The 17103-nt window shown below is 46.7% G+C and overlaps 1 protein-coding gene across 2 annotated transcripts in view; it reads left to right on the forward strand.

Annotated features, from left to right (window-relative positions):
• The window catches only part of LOC138284364 (uncharacterized), a 228662-nt gene that overhangs the window by 34707 nt on the left and 176852 nt on the right, over nucleotides 1-17103 (forward strand). For both annotated transcript variants that reach the window (XM_069223057.1, XM_069223058.1), the window contains exon 2: nucleotides 7892-7971. The gene's annotated coding sequence lies outside the window, so the exon portion shown is untranslated. The remainder of the gene's footprint in view (nucleotides 1-7891; nucleotides 7972-17103) is intronic.

Raw genomic sequence — 17103 nt, forward strand, 5'->3', positions numbered from 1 at the left:
CTGCCTATCTAGTGGTTGAGCTGCACAATGTAAAACAAGAAAAACTTAGGTCAGTACCACCTTCCTTGATTGGAAAAGACTGTAACCGCAGGCAATTGTTTTATTTCCCCTTTCTTCATCACATTGAGAGCCGTCGAAATGCATGAGTTAATGATCTGCAGGATATGTGGTATATCAAAACTTGATTGATAGACTATAATAGTGTCCCATGTATAATAACTACCTAGCTCGCACATTTAATTGCAGCAGGCGCGTGTGTAAGAGGAGGGCTTTGGGCACCGGCACGTTATTATTTTCAAATTAAGCACTATGAATGCCTCTTAATCTACTGTGATCTGGTGTACAGGAGAACTTAGTAGAGGTGCAAACCCAAAGACAGACTTAATGGTGAACTGTGTCTGAGAGTCCGGGAGGCATTCCCAGACCTGTGAACCCCTGTGCTAGTCTCCTGACTCCCGACTGTGCCGCAGTATGGCCTCTGGCTGGCACGGCGCGAGCAGGAGCTGCCCTGCCACGCGGACGGTGTCAGTCTGGTCACGTGGAGATGTAGACATTTTATAGGCCGGACAAAAGCAGATGGGATCACTGGGTAGAAGTTAGTTTATTAAATGCGTGAAATGTTATTTTTCGTGATTTATTGATAAGATGTAGAACCCTGAACCATAACAGAATCCTTTACTATACAAAGTACATAAAAGGCAAAGAAAGATTAGACATAAGGTGAAAATACTGTGGAGGAAAACATGATTTGCCTAGACAAAAAGGGAAATGAAGCCATATATGCTAATAGATTTGGAAACCAAGAAAGGCCAGTGTGGAACACAAGTACACCGAGAGGGTAAATTCCATGGTATGGAAGGCACATTCAGTATGTCATGCTAATCTGCAAATTTCTAAAGGAAATACCATAAGAAAAATTAAGAGAACTCGTCCCATAGAGGACGAATTCTTATTTCTTATCTGTAAGCTTCCTTCACCCTGCCTATAAAACACCAGGTGTGAAAATCCTTTTGCCTCATTGCTCGTTTCTATCTCTTGGCTGGAGTGTGGGCCCACCTGGGATATGCAGTAGGTTTGGGAGCTCCAGCGCAGGCCCTGCCAAGCGCTTGACTGTATTTTGAAGAGTTTTGATTTCCAGAACGCTGTCCAGATATGGTCAGGCTCATCAGTAGGGCAGATATGGGATGATGTAAGCTTTCTGCTGCACATAGCTCTCCACACATACTTCAAGGAACCACAGAAGGGTAATCCAGCTGGACACGGTGGTGATGTCACGGAAAATGCAGCGGCTGCGGCCCGAGCAGCCAGGTTCCCAGGGTAGTGGAGGGGATTTTTTTCTTGTAAAGTCTTATTTTTAACCGATAAACGTTCGCTCTATTTTTGAACCAGGGCGCGTCCACACTATATACAGACACAATTCTCCTCACTAATGTAAACCTCTGCTATAAATAGCTTGCTGTAGTAAGTGCATTGCGAGGCCTGTCGAGGCGATGCACATTTGTTCCAATATAAGGGGTGCAAGATAGGCCCAGGCCGCTCCTTCGTCAGAGGGGCCCCATTCAGTCCGAGGCCTGTGAGTACGTGAGACAAGGAGTCTGGAGACAAGGGGGCTAATCACTCTGTTACGTTACTGCGGTAACTCCAGTTCACAAGTGGCTGCACCACATAGAAAGGACAGCAGTGCTAATGAGGAGTAAGCCCGGAGGCAATCCCCCTTCCCAACTCAATCACAGGTTCTTCGTCTACCAGTGCTCCAAACTCAACTTTTCTCCTTCATTTCGTTTTCCCCAAACTGAATTTCCATAAACCTGGAGTTCGCCTCTTAGAGCACAATTGCTTTGACTGAGAGGTGAAAGGATGGCTCTGTTCAGTATAGACCAGCATTGGCAAAGCCAATAGGTCTTGACTGTCTGACGCAAATGCAGAGCTGTTGGTTTTGCCAATGATTTCAAAATACCAGAGGAAAAGAAAACTCATATCCCATGTCCTCTCAGATCCAGATGTGAAAATCAATGTTTTCAATCTTTATAAATGTCATGGCTTATTTAACTTTTACTAAATGCTGTTCACTGAGGAAACTCTAAACAGAATTTAAAAAGAATAAGAAACTGTCAGAATTTAAATCAAGACGCTTAATTTAATGTCCACAAGATTCAGCTATTTGGTCTTTTGCAGTAGCCTAGAGAGCAGATTTATGGACCACCCTATAGCGGTGCCCTGTTAAGTACACCTTCTGCCTCGGAGTCCAGCTGAGTGAGTGCAGCAGATGGCTCTTTCCCCCGCACCATAAAAGTGTTTGTTTGGGGTAGATTTGAGAGGCTTGCACCTCTGTATCACTTTTAGTGAAGCAGCGGGGACACATACCTCTCAACCATATCTGAGGCCACACAGCCACTTTGCATGGCTTTGATTGGCCTCATAGTTATGGAATAAGTCAAAGCAGAGCAAATCGCTGCCTTGCCTTACTCTGCACCAGTGAGGCATTCCATGGGCTTTGCAATGGCTTTTCCACACACAACTCCCATGGGTTTTGACGCATTCCCAGATTTAAAAGGACTTGTAAACCTGGGAATGCGTTTAAACTTTACACCTCCCAGGGCAGGCGTAACAAGAAATATGCAGTACACATGGAAAGAGGAAAATGCCTCGATGGATTGTTAATGTGATGGAAGGTGCCCCTTCCTGCACAAAAACAATCTTGCAGCGAACACAGCCACCCTTGCACCATGGTGCAAGGCATGCCTGTGTTGGTGATAGGCTGCCAAAATTGTGCCAGTTCAGGGGCAAAGGGCAGGAATGCACCGTATTGCATATATATATGGTGCGTTCCTGCCCTTTAACTTTGGCACAGGGTAGCGCAGCAAGGTGACTTGCTGTGTTGCCCTATGCCAAATCCCCATATATATGGCCCTTCGTGTGTCAAAGCTTGTGCTTTAATGCAATATGTAAAATGCACGCAATAAAACAGAAACCATGCCTAAATTCCGCTCTTCAGCCATACACCAGCAAAAAAATCCCAGTTGGTGTGCTTTTACAGGCAACCCTGGAGGAATGGGAGAACAATACACTGCAGGTTGAGATATTTGGGACCCAAGCAGCACAATAGGGAGATGGCTAGACAACACATGGAGTGCTGAATGAAAAATATTTTTTTTTCCTAAATTTGAGTAGTTGAAGTATACAAGTTATCCAGTAAAAAACTGTAAATAGGCTCAGGGAAGTGACACACATGAAGAGGAAGGGAAGCCATCAAATAAGAAGCAAGCAAATTAAAGTGACAAAGTCAAACAATGATAAGCAATGGGGGGGCTTAAGCCACATTTAAGTTCACAATGGGTCTTTCACAACCAGACAATTTATGCTATGTGGTAGACGAGACCTAAAAAGGGCGACTTTAGTCTTTGCCATTCAGGTATGTGCTTTCTCTAAAGTCAGTTATTTCCTGTGAGTTTTAGAATGGTGAATGCTTGTGGACCTGTGTTTGTCACATTCCCTTGGAAATGCTCTCTGTCACAGGGGACTTATCCATGTTCGGTCTAGCACACACTACGCTTCCAGGCTCGGGTAGAGCAGTGAGGTAATGACAAATATGAGGAAATTGGGTTGCCATGCTGTTCTTTCATTAATACAATTAAAGACATGCACTAATACTACACAATATCATAATTACCTTAAACGGTTCTCATCAACAAAAGGCTGGTAGAAATCAGATGCAAGTACCTGTGAAAAAACGAATTATTGCAAATTATTCCCAATTTATTTACACAAAATGCTAAATCTAAGAGCAATAGCATGCAGTAAGGTTTCAACCGTGTCTGGGTTTTTCCATTGTGTTTAGCACGTGCCTCTAAGCACAACTGTCTTAAAATTGCCCTTGCGTTTACCCATTTCCAGAGTATGTATGTTCAATGAGCCTGCATCTTATTTTTGTTGCTGCTGCATCCTTTTGTATTGCTCGGTTTTCAGTTCACATCTAAAGGGTGTTAAGACATGGTGGTGCTGTGCCAGATTATTGTTAAATAAATCACCATTGGAGTTACTAATAAAAAATACTTCACGACACATTGTGCATTTCAGATGATATTTGTTTATGATGTTCTAACATTTAATTAAAATGCGGTAAATGTGGATAAGAGATGTGAGAAATTGTGCTGTCCTCCGAAAATTCTTCAGGTTGGTGTGCGGACCCGGGTTTAGAATTTGGCTAGTCATCCTTGTCCAGTGATACAGCATTTGTTTATTTTCCCATGAAGTCTGGTCTAGATTGAGATGCTAGGAATATTAGATCTGACAATCTCAGGGTCGTCTTGTTCTTGCAGTTAGACAGTCTATACTGACCCTCAAAACCTGGCATTTTGAAATAGGTGTGAAATGGCCAGCGTTAGTCCTTTGCAGTTTTTCAAACACATAGGTGTGCCTGGAGCTTGTCTTTTTTTTTTGGTCAGTCCAGGGTTCTACATGTAAAGGAGGCTTGGTCCAATGTGACACGATAACCAGCATCCGAAAGAGACCTAAAGACACAGGTACCCTAGGTGTGGTGTTCTGAGGTGGCCAACAGACTACTCTACTCCAAACCCATAGGCACTCACAAGCATAACCAACCCATGCCACTCATTTAGTTCCCAGATCCTAAGGATACACTTGAGACACTTAACACGATTCAATACAATAATAAACAATGTGGTGCCCTAGGATTGCTTAGGTGTACACATGGGATGCAAATGTAAATAGGAGGCCTACACAGTGTACAGCTACTTAAAAAAAAGTTGTAGTCAAGCTGGTACCTGATCAGAATTGCTAAGCTTAAGAGCAAACCCATTCGAAATGCTTGAAAGTGGCTACTTCTCTTTAGAGGAACAATCTATGCAAAGTGTATTCATAGTGGCTTTTCCAAAATGCAGATGTTGGAAGTGGGGTAATAGGTGTCTGACAGAAATGTGACAAATAGGCCAAGTGTTCTTAGTTAAATGCTGCTCCCTGACCTAGCATACTTCTGTAGGAAGGTGGCTTGATCACAAGATTGTGCTCAACCGAGTTTTAAGCATTTGAAGAATGAATGTCTGCTGAGCAGTCTGTTTTTTATAAATTGGGTTTGAGCCATCAACCTGTAGTTTTTGGGGCATTCTGATAGCAATTGCAGATAGATTCACTAGTATCTTCCCGAAGTTAGTACCTAAAGCCTGGTTTAGTCTAGAACTAGGTCTTGATTCTGACTCTAAAGGTAAGGCAGAACATGTCATTTGTCTGAATGAATTAAGAGCTCATGGCATAGAAGAAAGATAGCCCTTTCTTTTATATAAAGTGGATCACTCACACTAATGACTCTCTTGAGAGAAACCATGGCAATCTTGCAACACCACACACACATACATAGGCTGCACCTCTTCTCTCACTTTCTGCAACACTTCATGTGCAACGAAGCACACGTCATGTTTTGCACATGTCTACGAATCTCATGCACCTCAGTCAACATCTCTGATGCAGTTTTTACCACATTCAAAATCTTTTCATTCATATACCTATGAAAGGGCATCCAGCAACTGGTGAAAAGTGGAGTGCTTTCTAGCCTCATCAAGGTTTTAAGGGCTAGACACGTGCCCTGATATAATACAGTAGGTTGTGAAGCCCTAAAAAGGGGCCGTCTCATGCATCCATCCCTGTTAAGCGGTACCTCAGCTACGCAGGAGCCCATTTATCTAAGCACATCCTACCTCAAATGGTATTGGAAGAGGGCAGTTAGTGGTGACGACAATGGATTTACATAGGAAGGTGTGAATGGGAGACCGACCTGGACCTGCTGGAGCCGTACCCAATGGTTATTATGTAACTTGAAATCAGCCGTCATGCGCGCTCTGCAGTGCTGAATTTCAGAGTTATTTCCCACTTACTTAAGCCTCGGAATCCACCGTCAGATACTGGCATGCAATAATAATGTCTGGGTGCATTGGTAAAAAACATAAAAACGTTATTTGGCGATTTTGATCCATTGATGGGACCTTTCCCCATCGCTCTACTTGGGAGCTTATCCCCATCTACTCAGATGGTGGGTGATATGAAATAACTGTGGCCCTGAGGCTGCTTCACCACGTTTGCTTGCTCACCGAAACACACACATCGTTACCTTTAATTCATAGATAATTGAACCTAATTTTATTTAAATTAACATTTATTTTGTTTGCTGTTGTAAATAATTATACTCGTGCTGGTATACTTGCCAAAGCACTCTTTGTTCACGCCACTCAATGTCACAAATAGATGTCTTGATGGCACCATCTGATGTTTGTTTACTTACGATTGAAGTTGAATGCCATAGTGACAGTGTTACTTCATCAATAAGTAAGTCGAATGGACTCTAAATAATTATCCGCAGGGATACGCCTTGTAGTGTTTTACAAAGAAACAGGCATCCACAATAGCAGACTAGAAACACAGCTATTCACCGACATAAGAGCAGGTGAGAATATGCTTCTTTTTCACTGTTTTTAAGTTTGGGCATTGAGGAAATAGGCTCTGAAGCAATGCAAGCCTGGGAGCTGATCTGCTGCCTCCCTCCAGTCTCAGGAGACCTGCAGTAGGCTCCACAATGGCGCCGACAGTTCACCATCTTTTACAGGTCTGTGCAGATCCGAGGGTGGGGATGGTGAACAGATAGCACCCGGCCTCCTGTGTGTTGGTGCAGACTCACAGCTGACCGGGTGGGGGGAGGTCTTTTCCCTGCGCAATCAGCACCAACAGATCCATGCGTGATCCCCCGCACCCTACTCTCTCTCTCACTAAGAGCCGGGAGCACAGCATGATAATATTGAGGAGGATGGGGCAAGGTTCCAGGATGTTGGGTAGTTTTTTTTTTTTTCTTTCCAAATTTATTAAGATGAGAAGACAGATGGTGAGAGCTAAGCGGGAAAGGGCAGCAGGATGTCATTGAGATTTTTTTTGCAGTTTTAGAATTGGTTGGAAAGTCTGAGAGACCGGCGGGAGGAAGGACGGCTCCTGTACTGACTCTGGTGCTTGTACGCCTTCTACAGTCAGGGTACTCCGGGAGCAGGGGCCTATGCAATCGACGATTGCAAATGGTGTAGCTCTCGATAACTGGGGTCCAAGTGACCTCATAGACATAAATATCGTAAGACATTGTTTATCACATAAACAACGCAAGCCTTGCTTTTGTGTGTGGGGTGACGCTCAGCCCCTTGATGGCAAAAGCCCCCCTTTTTGCACTTGCCATTTATAATTCTCTGTTCTGGCTTCCCACTTTAGTGGCCTTTCAATCTGCAACTGAAAGATGGTGCAAACTGAGATGCGTATTGCCAGAGATTTGTGCTTGGATGCTGATGTACATAAGATGTGACCCTACACGTCCTGTCCTACTGCTGTAGTTTCCATGATATACAAGTCAAGTGCTGAACAAGCAAAAGATGTAGCCTGGATGAGTATTGCTCAATGTATCACTCTGGATGCTGAGCGGCATGAACAGTACGTTTACCAGCTAGCTCCATGTCATCAGGGACACATAAATCAAGTCCAGTCTTTGTTCTATAATCATTGTGACCTAGACATTTATTCCAGTTGGCTCAATTTTGGTGAACCAGGAGTAGAGCTTTGCAGGATCCATCAGACTGTTACATGAAAGCCTAGGGCTGAGCACCGCTGTCTTAGAGGACATGGACTCATCTGGAAGTCCTAGAAAATGGAGACGGACTCAAGCAAAGATATCTTGCAGGACGAGATTCTATGTGTTGATGTGGCATTTGTCAAGTACAGATGCAAGAATGGTGTAAACGCTCATGTGCTAATGAAGCTTTAGAATGCATGTGAATTAGCTGTGTGAGCTTGACTCACTTCGGGGAGGAGGCACAGAAAAAGCTGACCCTTACATCGCTCTTCATTGCAGACAATACAAAGGCATCGTAGATGAGCGGCGGATCCTCGGTCGGAAGCTGCCACCTCTCTTATGGACTGTGACAAATTCAGGTAATTAATATGGCTAGTTAATAGTGTCAGTGTTTCTACGAGGTGTACAGTGTGCTACAGCAATATTTCTCTGCTTGCGTCCTTCCTGGTGTCATGCGCATGCAGCGGAAGTGGTGAAAACTTTACCCAAGATCTAGTGCAGGTCTTCTCTATGTAGGATGCAAACCTTCTATTTCGAGTGTTGTCATCCACTCAAGATGGAGGTTCATGCAGCATAGTTCAGAGAGGAGTGTTTTTAGCATAGGGGAGCATTGATTCCTTTGAATGGCACCTGCAAAGATATCTGTCAATGTTGTTGTTGTGAGACGTCCTCTTAATTCCCGATGATAAAGCCTGGGGTGTTTGGGGGGCATGGAGTTACTGAGCCCTCACCTGCTCCTGGGCAAAATTGTGAGTAAGTGAAAATCAGTTGACTGGCAACAAGATCACAAGTCCCAAGCAATAGCAGTGGGCTTTAGAACTTCCCAAAATCTGCAACCGCCACCCCAACCCCACCCCAGGAAAGAGCAGCTAGATCACTCCTTAACCGCATCAAATATGGACCTATTGCAGCAGGAGAGGGGCGACATTATCATGTCACCCAGGTCAGCAAACGTTATTGTACCTGTTCTGTTAACCAAAAGATTGCATGGATTTTGGATTGAACACGTTTTATTCATGCTTCATCCATCTGTAGTTTACCATGTTCATCTGAAGTTTTAAACGCATGACTCGTATGGAATGCCAGCACCAGTGGCTTCCACTTGCACGTGCTACACATGTTCCGTACGGACAGCTGTGCTCCCCCATTCCTCCAGCGGTGCCCCGTGTCTCCTCTGCTCCCCTCAGCTGACGGGCTGAGGGCTGTGGGTGAGGCCACGGCTGCGTGGTAAGAAATACCTGCCCTGGGAAGTGAGGTGGTTCAGCGCGCGGAAGTCGTGACGTCACGGCCGGATTCCCCGCTGCTGCTTTTTCTTCCGTTAGTAATGTGCCTCCTTCTCATTTCCTCTCGATTTTGAATATGAATGTGCTGAAGGAAGAAGACACCATCCCCGTTGTATAACGGGGACAGCTGTTGTTCTGGTGACACTAAGTGGGTTCCTGATGACACGACAATGAGCAGCCTCCGCAGTAGTTATGAGTCCATGATTTACCATATCCCTTCGGTGAACGGATAGTCTGCTGTTTAACTGTTCTTATGCCGGAGACATCTGCCTCCAGCCCTTCTAGAGTACAGGCACTGGCAAGGCCTTTTGTTTTCACTTTTGAATAGTGAAAAGATTTTTACAGATCTTTTCTAATGCACGCAGAACAGGTATAGCCGCAGCTGTGCATGCTTCACTAACATAGAGGGTTAGGTGTAACCTAGATAGCCAGGTGCAGCTTCTGCAGCAGCCGTGCATGCTTCCCTTAACACAGAGCCTGGCACAGCAAAGGCAATAGCCGTGCATGGTTAACTTACATAGCCAGGTGCAGCTACTGCAGCAGTGCATGCTTTCCTATCACAGAGATCCAAGCATAGCACAGGCAGCAGCTATGCATGCTCCCCAGCATAGAGAGCCAGGCACAGCACAGGCAGCAGCCATTCATGCTTCCATAACCTAGAGACCCAGGTGTAGCTTCTGCACCAGCACTGCATGCTTCCCTATCACAGATCCAAGCATAGCACAGGCAGCAGCTATGCATGCTCCCCAACATAGAGAGCCAGGCACAGCACAGGCGGCAGCTGTGCATGCTTCCCTAACACAAAGACCTTGGAACAGCACAGGGAGCAACCATGCATGCTTCCTTAACATAGCCAGGTGCAGTACAGGCCAGCAGTGGATGCTTCCCTTACACAGAGAGCTTGGCACAGCAGCCATGCATGCTTCCCTAACATAGCCTGGTGCAGTGCAGGTAGAAGCAGTGCATGCTTCCCTAACACAGAGCCAGACACAGCACAAGCACCAGCGGTGCATGCTTTCCTAACGTAGAGACCGAGGTGCAGCTACTGCAGCAGCAGTGCATGCTTCCCAAACAGCCAGGCACACGGCAGGCAGCAGCCATTCATGTGTCCTGAACATAGCCAGGTGCAGTGCAGGCAGCAGCCTTGCATGCTTCCATAGCAGAGCTGGCACAGCATATGCAGCGGCCATGCATGCTTCCCCAACGTGGAGCCAGATGCAGTGCAGGGTTCCTTAACACAGAGCCTGGCACAACACAGGCAACAGCTGTACATGCTTCCCTAACACGGAGGGCTAGGTGTAGCTTCTGCAGCAGCAGTGTATGCTTCCCTAACACAGTGCCAGGCACAGCATAGGCTGCAGCTGTGAATGCTTCCTTAACATAGCCAAGTGCAACGCAGGCAGCAGCAGTGCATGCTTCCCTATCACAGAGATCCAAGCATAGTACAGACAGCAGCTATGCATGCTTCCCTAGCATAGAGAGCCTGGCACAGCACAGGCAGCAGCCATACATGCCTCCCTAACATACAGAGCCAGGTGCGGTGCAGGCAGGAGCAGTGCATGGTTCCCTAACATGGACAGCTTGGTACAACACCGACAACAGCTGTTCATGCTTCCCTAACATACAGACCTTGGCACAACGCAGGTAGCTGCAGTGCAGGCTTCCCTAACAGCCAGGCGCAGCACAGGCTCGAGCAGTGCATGCTTTTCTAAAATGGAAAGCAAGGCACAGCACAGGCAGCAGCAGTGCATGCTTACATAACACAGAAAGCCTGGCACAGTAGAGGCAGCTGGCGCGTAAGCTTCCCTAGCACAGAGCCATGCACAGCACAGAGCAGTCGTGCATGTTGCCCTAGCATAAAGAGCCAGGGGCCAGGCAGTCGGCAGCAATGCATGTTTCCTTACACTGTTAGGGAAGCATGCACAGCTGCTCTGTGCTGTGTCCTGCTCTGAGTGAGACAGTGCAGGCAACAGCAGTGCATGCTTCCATAACAGAGAGCCTGATACAGCCTAGGCAGCAGCTGTGCATGCTCCCCTAAAACTGAGCACAGCACATGCAGCAGCTGTGCATGCGTCCCTAATGTAAAGAGCCAGGCACAGTGCAGGCATCAGTAATGCATGATTACCTAATGCAGAGAGCCAGACACAGTTCAGGCAACAGCAATGCCTGTGTCCCTAACACAGAGCCCAGCACAGTCAGCAGCCATGCATGCTTCCCTGATGCAGAGAGCCTGGCACAGCACAGGCCGCAGCTGTTCTTGCTTCCGTAAAAGAGCCTGGCACAGCACATGCCAGTCGTGCATGCTCCCCTAACACAGAGCCTGGCACAGCAGACAGCAGCCGTGCAGGCTTCCCTAACATAGAGAGCTAGGCATAGCACAGGCATGCGCAGTGCAGTCTTTCTCAAACAGAACAGGCACAGCCTCTGTAGCAGCACTGCAAGCTTCCCTTATAGTTACATGACATGGAAGAGCAGTGTAACTATCTGTGGCACACACAGAGGATACACCACAAGTTGCAGGAGTGCAAGCTTACCTTGTTCTGAAGATGGTTTATGTTCGTATTTTGGGTGACCTAAAAGCAGGTACACAATACAAGGAAGCTGAGAGAGAAGTGAAAAAACAGGAATGTGGTGCAGAGGGAATGGTAACCAAGTAGCGCAAGGAGGTTGTGTTGCACCTGTAAAGTATATGCGTCCCCCTGAGCCCTCGTTTGGAGAACTGTATCCAAATCTGAAGAAGGGTAGCCCTTCTGCTATGGCGGAGCGTCACACCACAGCTGAAAGCAGAAAAATAGAGGGATAATGAAACTGTTTTATTATCCCTTTATTTTTCTGCTTTCGTAGGGTGGGGTCAGCCTCCTCCACGGCGACAAGTGGGAGGAGTAGTGGTGCGCTTATAAGTGTGCATGCCCGTTTGGCCGTCCAACCGGACATGCTGACTTAGAAAATCTCTTCCCGGCTGTATTTTATAGCTGGGTGGAGACCAAGCGCAGTGCCCCACTCCCTCCCTGAGCAGCATTTCTGCCCGCTCAGGCCAATTGCAGCACTTCTTTCATGATGGGAGGGAAGAAGATGAGGTGGCTGGAGCGGGAGCAGCGGATCACAGGGGCAGGTAAGGTGTGTGGTTTTTTTTTTTTTTTTTTTTTTTTTTTTTTTTAATTAACTCTTTTCCCCAAACGCCCCCCCTCAACCCCCACCTGCGCTCTGTGCCCCCTCCCACCCTATCCCGGCAGCAGCCGTGACTAATCTGAAGATCTCTTTACAGTACTGTATAGATCAGTGCTTCATCTCGAGTATTGCCAACACCTTACTGAACGCATCTGGCTCACTAAGGCCATTCAGGGGTGAGTGGAGTCACCTAGATCGTTGTTCCTAATTTTGGAGGGATCATTTGGTGTACTGTATCTGGTGAGTTGTCTGGAGACCATTTCTGGCCCTTTGTGCCACATTGTGCATACCACAGCTACAATGCTGTGGCCATTCCTGAAGAAAGTATTTGGGGTATTGTCAGTTTCTGGAGACCTTTTCTACATTTTTATGTTCATTTTTAAAGGCTGTCTCTGCCACATTGCATCATATTCTGAGTACCAAACATCCCCTAATGCAGGGATATTTGCGGCCCTTCTGGCCTCTAGATTCGGCCCCTTGGACTGTTTGTTACTTGGAAAGCTGTTACACCGGCATTTATTTACACGTTAACTTAAGTAAAAGAAAAGATGCAAAGAAAGTGTCCTACGCCACTTATCTTTAGAAACACCTTCATTCTAAAGACAATTTAGAACAAACGTAAAAATTTGATAAAGGCTCTTCAAAAATCGAAAAAAAGTGAATCTTATTAACTTGTTCTAAGTTTCACCTCAGTGCATCATATTATATCACAGCTTTAAAAGGCATTTTTTTAAAGTGATTCTTCTCAAACATAAACTGGGAATCATTCATGCGTTTCCGCGCCGGACAATAATGCCATTAGTGAACCAAGAGGCATGTCAGTTGTTCTGTGTGGCCTTGGTTATTATACATGTAACAACTTATAGTCTATTAAATAAAATACAAGAGGTTTTGTATAGCTCACATGCAGAACTCTTATATTTCTGGGTGTTTTCATAGGTGCTGATGAAGAAACACAAGACAAAATGAAATACAACTATTGCCTAGAATCGCACTATTTGCTCAAGTGGGGAAGCCGACGCTGATCCCAGGTTTGAGCCCTGCTTCTGAGCGCTCCAAAGTTGACAGACAAGAGTCCAAAGGCATAAGGAGATTTTGAGACTTAGTTTATTTATGCTTATTTATTTATAGCATGGACATTACCCAAAGGTGCTAGATCACTTTACCAGATAAATATCTTTTTACTTGGAAGTTACAGAACAAACAACTATAAATAATTAAAAAGGTCGAAAATACAACATGGTAGGTCCTTATATAAAACCGAATGTACAGCAGATAAAAACAGCAGTAAAAATATGATTTAGGGTAAATGTCTGTGCTATGAGTTGATTTCAGTGTATAGCTAACGTATCGTATTGAAGGGTTTTTAGGCCCGTTTTGAAAGTCACCAGGAAGAAAGTTGTGCTAAAAATAACAGGGACTCTCATGGTTATCCTTGTGGGGCAAAAACCATGTGGTCACACACTCTCACGATAGAGAGCGTGATAAAGAAGACAATGGTGAATGTTAGGCAAGGAGGGAAATGTAGCTGATCCCCAGCACTTAATTCTTCAAAGGTATTTTTCCTCTGGAGCACCTACCTGAGGCCGCCAAACCTGAATGTTCATCTTTAATGGAGCAGTCTGACACTTCTAAGCATATGATTCTAGTCCTACGGGTAGTCTGTCTCATGTGGGACGAGTCCCGCCCCCAAATGTGAAGGAGTCTGTCATGCTGTGCATAGAGCATTGCAGTGTTTAGGTGTAGACCCTGTACGCACTGCATGACGTAGAACCCCTCCATGGCCCCTATTACTTTCAGCTACCGTATGACAGCCTTATGATATGTGAATGAATCAATGCATAGTTTGCACTATCACGGTTTTGCAGTGGTTTGCTTTGTGCACTACTCACGTGTGAATTTTTCTACAAATAGTAACTACAAGCATGAAAAGTTTTTCTGTATTCATAGTCTTAATCATTTTTATTATTGATGTGACGTATGTCTCAGCCGTGTTTTAAAAAAAAAATATATATATATATTTTGTAACTGCAATGTTGTGTTTTGCATAACCACAGTCCCAAAAAACTCGCAACTTCAGCAAACACTGTCCACACAGGACTATAATAGGTATAGTGTGTGTGGCTGGTGATAAATGTACGTATGTGTTTGTAGTAGAGGAATTAGGAAAATAAGGATGTGAGCCATGAAGAATGTCTAGGATTCATAGGTTATTACAGACTGAAACATGTTGACCCGTTTAGATGCAGGGTTATTATATAGTCCCATGCATCTCCATAGTTTTTTTTTTTTTTTAACTTTTTTTTATTTTTAGAATTATGTAGAACGGCACGAACAAAACCCAACAGGTCACTGGTACAATTAGCACAATTACAATAATACATCAGGCAGGTCCAAGGCAGAACAGGTTGATGCACACGTTGAAGCCACCGCCCCACACACTGGGCTACACATACCTCCCCTATGATAAGACTAGATTATTTCCCCCATCCCAACTGCCCCACACCTTTGTATATTTGGCTGATCACCCCTGCGCTTCAAAGACCAGTTTCTCCTGCTGCGCACACCAGTCCACCCCACTATGCCACTTGGTAATCGCAGGGGCAGTCCTGGCCTTCCAATTCGCTGCAGTGTCTCTTGCCCACTAGGCAGGCCACTCCCACAAATGTCCGGAGTGCTCTGTTGGGACCCACCCCGCCAAGTACCGCCAGAAGAACTGGTAACGGAGCAAGTTCAACCTCCATTCGTATCACTTCTGAGATCTCTGAGCACTGCTCCCCAGTAACTGGCTATCTGCGGACAGAACCACACCATGTGAAAAATCTGCACGGGGGCCCGCACAACGGGGACAATCCGCCTGAGGCCATAGACCTGCTTTATGTAACTTGTCGGGTGTGAGGTATGCCACATGTAGAAAGTAAGTCTGCACCACTCAGAGCCGGGAGGTCATGGTCAGAGATCGCGGGCCATCAATGCCTCCCTCCACTTGCCATCATCAATCGGGCCCACCCATTGCTCCCGGAGCTTATCAAGCGATTGGGTGGTATTAGCAACCAGTGAGCGGTAAATGCGCGACACCCCCCCCCCCTTTATCCAGAGCGCCCATCATGACCTTGGCCTTTATAGGGCTGAATGCTGGGAGATCAGTTCCCGCCTGAATATGCATCTGCAATGCATGCCTGAGCTGCAGGTATTTGTGAAATTGGGATTTATTAAGGTCAAACTGTTCCTGGAGCTCCTGAAACGACCTCGAATGGGCACCAGTCAAAACATCCCCCAACTGGGAGATAACTATGAGATCCCATTTGCGGAACCCCTGAAGTGCTGAGACCTCTTCCAGACACAGTCCCTGCCACAGCGGTGTCTGCTGGGTGAGACAGCGCCACCACCCTGTCGTCTGCAGCGCGGCCCTCCACCCCGCCAACACCACCGAGTCACTTCCGGAACATTATGCGGTAGGGAGTCACCATACAACATCCCCAACAGGCCAGAAAAGCCCATCCTCGAGAGCTCCAACTGGTACGCAGGGTCCGACCAGCCCGCCCCCCAAACCAGTCATGGATAACCAATAAGTGCATAGCTAAATGATAAAGGTGGAGGCTGGACATCCCCAATCCCCCTTCATAGACATCTCCCTGACAGGTGCGGAGCGCCAGTCGGGGGAGCGAACCGTGCCACAGGAATCACCACACCACCGCCTCAATCTCATTAAACCACCTCCGAGGAATAGGATGTGGAAAGTTTTGAAGCATATACAGGAGCCGATGCAATTCGGCCCAGAATATTGAGGGGGAGCAATCGCCAGTGCTGGAGGTCCTCTAACTCTTTGTCAAGGGCGCCACATTAAGGGACCAAGCTAACGCAGGCAAGAGTGCTACGTGCACCTTGAGGTACCGGAAACTATTACGGCGAAGGGGAATATCATGCTGCCAATCATAGCAGTCCCTGGTCAGACTCAGTGGGACCACAAGAGATTTACCAGGGTTTACTACCAGTCCTGACGCTTCCGTAAACAGGGCTAAAAGCTGCAACACCCAAGGCCTGCTGCTAGCTGGATTTGCCAAGAACACGAGCACATCGTCCACGTACAATGCTATGCGGTCCTCCTGCCCCGTGGGCCAGGCCTATCCCTCAATCAAAGGATCTTCCCTTATCAGCTTCGCCAGAAACTCCAACGCAAACAAAAGTGGGGAGAGAGAGCAGCCCTGACGAGTCCCCCTCCGGAAAGGAAACGGATCCGATACCACCCCATTCACCTGCACTCGGGCCGTGGGGTTAGAGCAGAGGAGTCTCACCAATGCCCGAAACCGTGGGCCAAACCCAGCCCTCTCCAGCAGCCCACGGAGGTAGGATCAATCCACTGTATCAAATGCCTTCTCAAAATCCACAAGAAGTGCCAGTGGAGGGGCCAATACAGACCTGTTAGCCAAGGCTACGTGCAGTCGTCTGATACATGCCGAATAGAAGTACTAGGCATTGAAGCCACATTGGTCTGGGTGTATTAGTGAGGACAACACCTTTCTCAGCTTGGCGGCCAGAATCGTGGAGAAAATCTTAACCTCTGTGTTAAGGAGTGAGACTGGGTGGTACTCTGCGCAGCTCCGCGAGGGGGGCTTTGTTTTAGGAATAACTACAATAGTTGCCTGGTCGAGTCCTGATGGGAATCGCCCGGTACTCTCTGCCTCCTCAAACATGGCTAGTAAATGAGGGGCAAGTACATCTCGGAACTTGCTATAGAGCTCAGCCGGAAACCCGTCCGGGCCTAGAGTCTTACCCGCCGCAAGCTCCGATATGGCTGCTCCGACTTCCTCCACCCCAGTAGGTGCATCCAACTCCTGCCTGTCCGTCACCAAAATCTTCGGGAAGGATACCTCCTATAAAAGGGGGTTGCTCCTCTCCACCATGGGCCTGGGGCGCTCCTTATACAATTCCGCATAATATTCGGCAAAGCTCTGCGCAATCTCGCTGGGAGAGCGTGAAACCGCTCCCCGATTGTCAGTGACTTCTGGGACAATTCGTCCCACCATCGGGCCAGTTGCT

This window comes from Pleurodeles waltl, chromosome 3_1 (assembly GCF_031143425.1).
Source record: "Pleurodeles waltl isolate 20211129_DDA chromosome 3_1, aPleWal1.hap1.20221129, whole genome shotgun sequence".
NCBI classification, from domain to species: domain Eukaryota; kingdom Metazoa; phylum Chordata; class Amphibia; order Caudata; family Salamandridae; genus Pleurodeles; species Pleurodeles waltl.